This window comes from Drosophila mojavensis, unplaced genomic scaffold, assembly GCF_018153725.1.
Source record: "Drosophila mojavensis isolate 15081-1352.22 unplaced genomic scaffold, ASM1815372v1 contig_55, whole genome shotgun sequence".
Lineage (NCBI taxonomy): Eukaryota > Metazoa > Arthropoda > Insecta > Diptera > Drosophilidae > Drosophila > Drosophila mojavensis.
In genome coordinates this window covers 50,001-60,000 of record NW_025318879.1, presented here as the reverse complement: position 1 = coordinate 60,000, position 10,000 = coordinate 50,001, and the positions used below count along the sequence as shown (strand labels likewise).

Sequence of the window (10,000 nt, the reverse complement as noted above, 5' to 3'; positions counted from 1 at the left end):
ATGAACCTGAATATCCGTTATGGAAAATTCATCATTAGAATTGTAATATTTAAACAATATTATAATAATAGTGTGCATTTTTTCCATATAAGGACATTGTAATCTATTAGCATATTAATTTATCATAAAATTATGGCATATAGTTTATTTCAATTAAAATGCTTGCGTTTTAACATGAAATAAAAGCTGTAAATTTGATAAAGTGCTGATAGATTTATATAAATACAGTGCGTTAATTTTTCGGAATTATATAATGGCATGATTATCATTGATTTTTGTGTTTATTATATGCACTTGTATGATTAACAATGCGTAAGATTCAGGATACCTTCGGGACCCGTCTTGAAACACGGACCAAGGAGTCTAACATATGTGCAAGTTATTGGGATATAAACCTAATAGCGTAATTAACTTGACTATTAATGGGATTAGTTTTTTAACTATTTATAGTTGATTAACACAATCCCGGGGCGTTCTATATAGTTATGTATAATGGTATTTATATTATTTATACCTCTAACTAGAACGTACCTTGAGCATATATGCTGTGACCCGAAAGATGGTGAACTATACTTGATCAGGTTGAAGTCAGGGGAAACCCTGATGGAAGACCGAAACAGTTCTGACGTGCAAATCGATTGTCAGAATTGAGTATAGGGGCGAAAGACCAATCGAACCATCTAGTAGCTGGTTCCTTCCGAAGTTTCCCTCAGGATAGCTGGTGCATTTAAATATTATATAAAATAATCTTATCTGGTAAAGCGAATGATTAGAGGCCTTAGGGTCGAAACGATCTTAACCTATTCTCAAACTTTAAATGGGTAAGAACCTTAACTTTCTTGATATGAAGTTTAAGGTTATGATATAATGTGCCCAGTGGGCCACTTTTGGTAAGCAGAACTGGCGCTGTGGGATGAACCAAACGTAATGTTACGGTGCCCAAATTAACAACTCATACAGAAACCATGAAAGGCGTTGGTTGCTTAAAACAGCAGGACGGTGATCATGGAAGTCGAAATCCGCTAAGGAGTGTGTAACAACTCACCTGCCGAAGCAACTAGCCCTTAAAATGGATGGCGCTTAAGTTGTATACCTATACATTACCGCTAAAGTAGATGATTTATATTACTTGTAATATAAATTTTGAAACTTTAGTGAGTAGGAAGGTACAATAGTGTGCATAGAAGTGTTTGGCGTAAGCCTGCATGGAGCCGCTATTGGTACAGATCTTGGTGGTAGTAGCAAATAATCGAATGAGACCTTGGAGGACTGAAGTGGAGAAGGGTTTCGTGTGAACAGTGGTTGATCACGAGTTAGTCGGTCCTAAGTTCAAGGCGAAAGCCGAAAATTTTCAAGTAAAGAAAAATCAAAATAAATAAACAAAAATGTGCCTAATTATCGATTTTTATACACTTGAATAATTTTGAACGAAAGGGAATACGGTTCCAATTCCGTAACCTGTTGAGTATCCGTTTGTTATTAAATATGGGCCTCGTGCTCATCCTGGCAACAGGAACGACCATAAAGAAGCCGTCGAGAGATATCGGAAGAGTTTTCTTTTCTGTTTTATAGCCGTACTACCATGGAAGTCTTTCGCAGAGAGATATGGTAGATGGGCTAGAAGAGCATGACATATACTGTTGTGTCGATATTTTCTCCTCGGACCTTGAAAATTTATGGTGGGGATACGCAAACTTCTCAACAGGCCGTACCAATATCCGCAGCTGGTCTCCAAGGTGAAGAGTCTCTAGTCGATAGAATAATGTAGGTAAGGGAAGTCGGCAAATTAGATCCGTAACTTCGGGATAAGGATTGGCTCTGAAGATTGAGATAGTCGGGCTTGATTGGGAAACAATAACATGGTTTATGTGCTCGTTCTGGGTAAATAGAGATCTATCATTTTATGGTAGTTTCTTGTTCCCCGGATAGTTTAGTTACGTAGCCAATTGTGGAACTTTCTTGCTAAAATTTTTAAGAATACTAGCCGGGCAACCGATTAGTTCTTTTAAATTATAACGATTATCAATTAACAATCAATTCAGAACTGGCACGGACTTGGGGAATCCGACTGTCTAATTAAAACAAAGCATTGTGATGGCCCTAGCGGGTGTTGACACAATGTGATTTCTGCCCAGTGCTCTGAATGTCAAAGTGAAGAAATTCAAGTAAGCGCGGGTCAACGGCGGGAGTAACTATGACTCTCTTAAGGTAGCCAAATGCCTCGTCATCTAATTAGTGACGCGCATGAATGGATTAACGAGATTCCTACTGTCCCTATCTACTATCTAGCGAAACCACAGCCAAGGGAACGGGCTTGGAATAATTAGCGGGGAAAGAAGACCCTTTTGAGCTTGACTCTAATCTGGCAGTGTAAGGAGACATAAGAGGTGTAGAATAAGTGGGAGATATTAGGCTTCGGTTTGATATCGCCAATGAAATACCACTACTCTTATTGTTTCCTTACTTACTTGATTAAGTGGAACGTGTATCATTTCCTAGCCATTATACGGATATATTAATTATGTCTTATGGTATTGGGTTTTGATGCAAGCTTCTTGATCAAAGTATCACGAGTTTGTTATATAATCGCAAACAAATTCTTTAATGAGAAAATGCAGCAATGTGTTTTTGATTTAATAATTTGGTATAACTCCAATTACTCAGGTATGATCCAATTCAAGGACATTGCCAGGTAGGGAGTTTGACTGGGGCGGTACATCTCTCAAATAATAACGGAGGTGTCCCAAGGCCAGCTCAGTGCGGACAGAAACCACACATAGAGCAAAAGGGCAAATGCTGACTTGATCTCGGTGTTCAGTACACACAGGGACAGCAAAAGCTCGGCCTATCGATCCTTTTGGTTTAAAGAGTTTTTAACAAGAGGTGTCAGAAAAGTTACCATAGGGATAACTGGCTTGTGGCGGCCAAGCGTTCATAGCGACGTCGCTTTTTGATCCTTCGATGTCGGCTCTTCCTATCATTGTGAAGCAAAATTCACCAAGCGTTGGATTGTTCACCCATGCAAGGGAACGTGAGCTGGGTTTAGACCGTCGTGAGACAGGTTAGTTTTACCCTACTAATGACAAAACGTTGTTGCGACAGCATTCCTGCGTAGTACGAGAGGAACCGCAGGTACGGACCAATGGCACAATACTTGTTCGAGCGAACAGTGGTATGACGCTACGTCCGTTGGATTATGCCTGAACGCCTCTAAGGTCGTATCCGTGCTGGACTGCAATGATAAATAAGGGGCAATTTGCATTGTATGGCTTCTAAACCATTAAAAGTTTATAATTCATTTTATAGACGACAATGGATGTGATGCCAATGTTATATATAACATAGTAAATTGGGAGGATCTTCGATCACCTGATGCCGCGCTAGTTATATTTTAAAACATTATTTAATACAATGACAAAGCCTGGAATCAATTGTAAACGACTTTTGTAACAGGCAAGGTGTTGTAAGTGGTTGAGCAGCTGCCATACTGCGATCCACTGAAGCTTATCCTTTGCTTGATATGATTCGAAAAATATCCATAATATTATGTATGCATATAATTGTGTATACGGAATAAAGCAGAACAAATAAAACAGAGCTTACGAACGAAAGATACAAAGATGATATACAAAGATACAAAGATATAAAGATATAAAAAAATATAAATGAAATGGAAGGCTTCATTTATATATATATATAAGACCGTGAAATTGATTGATATATATATATATATATATATATATATATATGAGAACTCAAAATCGATGAAGAGAACTTATTATAATATAAGTACTTGACATTGATGGAGAGAACTCATATCATATAAGATATGAAAAATAATACAATATGGAATCAAGATTCCATTTTACATATAATATGTAAAGAGAGAGAACATTTGGAATTGATGGAAGAAATTTACAAGTCAGAAAACATTAAATATGAGAACTCGATATTGATGAAGAGAACTTATTATAATATAAGTGCTTGACATTGATGGAGAGAACTCATATCATATAAGATATGAAAAATAATACAATATGGAATCAAGGTTCCATTTTACATATAATATGTAAAGAGAGAGAACATTTGGAATTGATGGAAGAAATTTACAAGTCAGAAAACATTAAGTATGAGAACTCGATATTGATGAAGAGAACTTATTATAATATAAGTACTTGACATTGATGGAGAGAAGTCATATCATATAAGATATGAAAAATAATACAATATTGGAATCAAGGTTCCATTTTACATATAATATGTAAAGAGAGAGAACATTTGGAATTGATGGAAGAAATTTACAAGTCAGAAAACATTTAGTATGAGAACTCGATATTGATGAAGAGAACTTATTATAATATAAGTACTTGACATTGAAGGAGAGAAGTCATATCATATAAGATATGAAAAATACAATATGGAATCAAGGTTCCATTTTAAATGTAATATATAAAGAGAGAGATTGGAATTGATGGAAGAAATTTACAAGTCAGAAAACATTAAGTATGAGAACTCGATATTGATGAAGAGAACTTATTATAATATAAGTACTTGACATTGATGGAGAGAAGTCATATCATATAAGATATGAAAAATAATACAATATGGAATCAAGGTTCCATTTTAAATGTAATATATAAAGAGAGAGATTGGAATTGATGGAAGAAATTTACAAGTCAGAAAACATTAAGTATGAGAACTCGATATTGATGAAGAGAACTTATTATAAGAGAGAAGTCATATCATATAAGATATGAGAAATACAATGTGGAATCAAGGTTCCATTTTACATATAATATGTAAAGAGAGAGAACACTTGGAATTGATAGAAGAAATCTACAAGTCAGAAAACATTAAGTATGAGAACTCGATATTGATGAAGAAAACTTACTTATTATAATATATGTACACTCACATTTGAGATCTACACAACATATAGTGTAGGCGTCGTCGACAAATTTACACAAAATTAATCAAACTACTTTTGTATTTCACTTCACATCCAATGTTAACACTCACATTTGACATCTACACACAGTGTAGGCGACGTCAACAAATTTTTACACAAAATTAATCAAACTACTTTTGTATTTCACTTCACATCCAATGTTAACACTCACATTTGAGATCTACACACAGTAGTAGGCGTCGTCAACAAATTTACTATATCATACAATAATATATAATATAGCAGTAAATAAATACATAAATATAGTCAGCCAGTCTACATAAAAAAAGAATAAAGAAATTGGTGGTGCCCAGTGCGAAAAATGGCGTTTATAAAGTCGTTGTGTCAAAAAACCTATATAGGGTAAGTGGTGTTGCGCAAGGCAAGTTCATATATGAGAGAAATTTAAAAATGAAAAATTCATATGAATGTGGAGTGTTGGCTTGCCAGCATAGATTATTATAATAATATAATAAAGAATAATGAAGTTAAATGGATTGCATTATTGAAATAATACATGAAAATGCAAAGGTCTGTGGTTCCCCTTGTGAAAAATGGCGTATATAAACAAGTTGTGTCCAAAAACCTATATAGGGGAGTGGTGTTGCGCAAGGCAAGTTCATATGAGAGAAAATTAAAAATGAAAAATTCATATGAATGTGGAGTGTTGCCTTGCCAGCATAGGTTATTAATATAATATAATAAAGAATAATGAAGTTAAGTGATTGTATTATATGTAATACATGACAATATATGGGTGAGTGGTTCCCTTTGGAAAAAATGGCGTATATAAAGAGATTGTGTCCAGAAACCTATATAGGGGAGTGGTGTTGCGCAAGGCAAGTTCATATGAGAGAAAATTAAAAATGAAAAATTCATATGAATGTGGAGTGTTGCCTTGCCAGCATAGGTTATTAATATGATATAATAAAGAATAATGAAATTAAATGATTGTATATTATATATATAGAGAGAATTTCGGTTCCACCTATATAAATATAAAATATGTGACTGAGGTTCCACTTATAATAATATATAGAGAGAACCTCGGTTCCACCTATATAAATTAAATATAAAATATGTGACTGAGGTTCCACTTATAATAATATATAGAGAGAACCTCGGTTCCACCTATATAAATATAAAATATGTGACCGAGGTTCCACTTATAATATATAGAGAGAACCTCGGTTCCACCTATATAAATATAAAATATGTGACTGAGGTTCCACTTATAAATAATATATAGAGAGAACCTCGGTTCCAGCATATAAATATAAAATATGTGACTGTGGTTCCACGTATAATATATAGAGAGAACCTCGGTTCCACCTATATAAATATAAAATATGTGACTGAGGTTCCACTTATAATATATAGAGAGAACCTCGGTTCCAGCATATAAATATAAAATATGTAACTAAGATGTTCTGAAAGGCATAGAATATTAATGTAATATAATTATAAATAAAGAATAATGAAATTAAGTGATTGTATCATTAAAATAATACATGAAAATGCAAAGGGTCTGTGGTGCCCCATGTGAAAAATGGCGTATATAAACAAGTTGTGTCCAAAAACCTATATAGGGGAGTGGTGTTGCGCAAGGCAAGTTCATATGAGAGAAAATTAAAAATGAAAAATTCATATGAATGTGGAGTGTTGCCTTGCCAGCATAGGTTATTAATATAATATAATAAAGAATAATGAAGTTAAGTGATTGTATTATATGTAATACATGACAATATATGGGTGAGTGGTTCCCTTTGGAAAAAATGGCGTATATAAAGAGATTGTGTCCAGAAACCTATATAGGGGAGTGGTGTTGCGCAAGGCAAGTTCATATGAGAGAAAATTAAAAATGAAAAATTCATATGAATGTGGAGTGTTGCCTTGCCAGCATAGGTTATTAATATGATATAATAAAGAATAATGAAATTAAATGATTGTATATTATATATATAGAGAGAATTTCGGTTCCACCTATATAAATATAAAATATGTGACTGAGGTTCCACTTATAATAATATATAGAGAGAACCTCGGTTCCACCTATATAAATTAAATATAAAATATGTGACTGAGGTTCCACTTATAATAATATATAGAGAGAACCTCGGTTCCACCTATATAAATATAAAATATGTGACCGAGGTTCCACTTATAATATATAGAGAGAACCTCGGTTCCACCTATATAAATATAAAATATGTGACTGAGGTTCCACTTATAAATAATATATAGAGAGAACCTCGGTTCCAGCATATAAATATAAAATATGTGACTGTGGTTCCACGTATAATATATAGAGAGAACCTCGGTTCCACCTATATAAATATAAAATATGTGACTGAGGTTCCACTTATAATATATAGAGAGAACCTCGGTTCCAGCATATAAATATAAAATATGTAACTAAGATGTTCTGAAAGGCATAGAATATTAATGTAATATAATTATAAATAAAGAATAATGAAATTAAGTGATTGTATCATTAAAATAATACATGAAAATGCAAAGGTCTGTGGTGCCCCATGTGAAAAATGGCGTATATAAACAAGTTGTGTCCAAAAACCTATAGGGGGGTTTTTTTGGAAAGGAAAATTTTAAAGAGAGAAAATTAAAAATGAAAAATTCATATGAATGTGGAGTGTTGCCTTGCCAGCATAGGTTATTATTTTTAAAAAAAAAAAAAAAAAAAAAAAATAAATTTTTTTTTTTTTTTTTAATAATTTATAAAATATGGGGGGGTGGTTCCCTTTGGAAAAAATGGCGTATATAAAGAGATTGTAAAAAAAAAAAAAAGGGGGGGGTGTTGCGCAAGGCAAGTTCATATGAGAGAAAATTAAAAATAAAATGAAAAATTCATGTGAATGTGGAGTGTTGCCTTGCCAGCATAGGTTATTAATATAATATAATAAAGAATAATGAAGTTAAGTGATTGTATTATATGTAATACATGACAATATATGTGGGGATTCCCTTTGGAAAAAATGGTGTATATAAAGAGATTGTGTCCAGAAACCTATATAGGGAGTGGTGTTGCGCAAGGCAAGTTCATATGAGAGAAAATTAAAAATGAAAAATTCATATGAATGTGGAGTGTTGCCTTGCCAGCATAGGTTATTAATATAATATAATAAAGAATAATGAAGTTAAGTGATTGTATTATATGTAATACATGACAATATATGGGTGAGTGGTTCCCTTTGGAAAAAATGGCGTATATAAAGAGATTGTGTCCAGAAACCTATATAGGGGAGTGGTGTTGCGCAAGGCAAGTTCATATGAGAGAAAATTAAAAATGAAAAATTCATATGAATGTGGAGTGTTGCCTTGCCAGCATAGGTTATTAATATGATATAATAAAGAATAATGAAATTAAATGATTGTATATTATATATATAGAGAGAATTTCGGTTCCACCTATATAAATATAAAATATGTGACTGAGGTTCCACTTATAATAATATATAGAGAGAACCTCGGTTCCACCTATATAAATTAAATATAAAATATGTGACTGAGGTTCCACTTATAATAATATATAGAGAGAACCTCGGTTCCACCTATATAAATATAAAATATGTGACCGAGGTTCCACTTATAATATATAGAGAGAACCTCGGTTCCACCTATATAAATATAAAATATGTGACTGAGGTTCCACTTATAAATAATATATAGAGAGAACCTCGGTTCCAGCATATAAATATAAAATATGTGACTGTGGTTCCACGTATAATATATAGAGAGAACCTCGGTTCCACCTATATAAATATAAAATATGTGACTGAGGTTCCACTTATAATATATAGAGAGAACCTCGGTTCCAGCATATAAATATAAAATATGTAACTAAGATGTTCTGAAAGGCATAGAATATTAATGTAATATAATTATAAATAAAGAATAATGAAATTAAGTGATTGTATCATTAAAATAATACATGAAAATGCAAAGGTCTGTGGTGCCCCATGTGAAAAATGGCGTATATAAACAAGTTGTGTCCAAAAACCTATATAGGGGAGTGGTGTTGCGCAAGGCAAGTTCATATGAGAGAAAATTAAAAATGAAAAATTCATGTGAATGTGGAGTGTTGCCTTGCCAGCATAGGTTATTAATATAATATAATAAAGAATAATGAAGTTAAGTGATTGTATTATATGTAATACATGACAATATATGGGTGAGTGGTTCCCTTTGGAAAAAATGGCGTATATAAAGAGATTGTGTCCAGAAACCTATATAGGGGAGTGGTGTTGCGCAAGGCAAGTTCATATGAGAGAAAATTAAAAATGAAAAATTCATGTGAATGTGGAGTGTTGCCTTGCCAGCATAGGTTATTAATATAATATAATAAAGAATAATGAAGTTAAGTGATTGTATTATATGTAATACATGACAATATATGGGTGAGTGGTTCCCTTTGGAAAAAATGGTGTATATAAAGAGATTGTGTCCAGAAACCTATATATGGAGTGGTGTTGCGCAAGGCAAGTTCATATGAGAGAAAATTAAAAATGAAAAATTCATATGAATGTGGAGTGTTGCCTTGCCAGCATAGGTTATTAATATAATATAATAAAGAATAATGAAGTTAAGTGATTGTATTATGTGTAATACATGACAATATATGGGTGAGTGGTTCCCTTTGGAAAAAATGGCGTATATAAAGAGATTGTGTCCAAAAACCTATACATGATGAGCAGTGGTTGCTCATCACATTATATGTTGGAAACATATAATAAGAAATTTAATTGTCATATACTCATTTAATGGGTTTATTATATCGTTATTTGTTACCTTTGTGTACTTGGCTTGCGATATTCAAATAGATAAATGTGAAATTTTGCCGAGGTACATTCGATTCATTTAGTAATCAAATGTATACATTAATTGGTTTCCATTTATCGTTAATTCTTTTACATGTGTCCGTTGTAAGGGCTGCCAATACTTAAATGTTTGTTGGGGTTCTACTTCGGAAAAAAATTTTAGAAATCATGTAACGAGCATTTTTCGGATGTTTATTACTTGATTTTATTGTCATAT

At 32.9% G+C, this 10,000-nt stretch overlaps 1 non-coding gene across 1 annotated transcript in view; it reads left to right on the top strand.

Annotated features, from left to right (window-relative positions):
• LOC122757374 overlaps nucleotides 1–3,529 on the top strand; it is a 3,969-nt gene extending 440 nt beyond the window's left edge. The window contains exon 1 of the ribosomal RNA XR_006357400.1: nucleotides 1–3,529. This exon is cut by the window's left edge and continues 440 nt beyond it. This is a non-coding gene — a ribosomal RNA (large subunit ribosomal RNA).
• The last annotated feature ends 6,471 nt before the right edge of the window (nucleotides 3,530–10,000 follow it).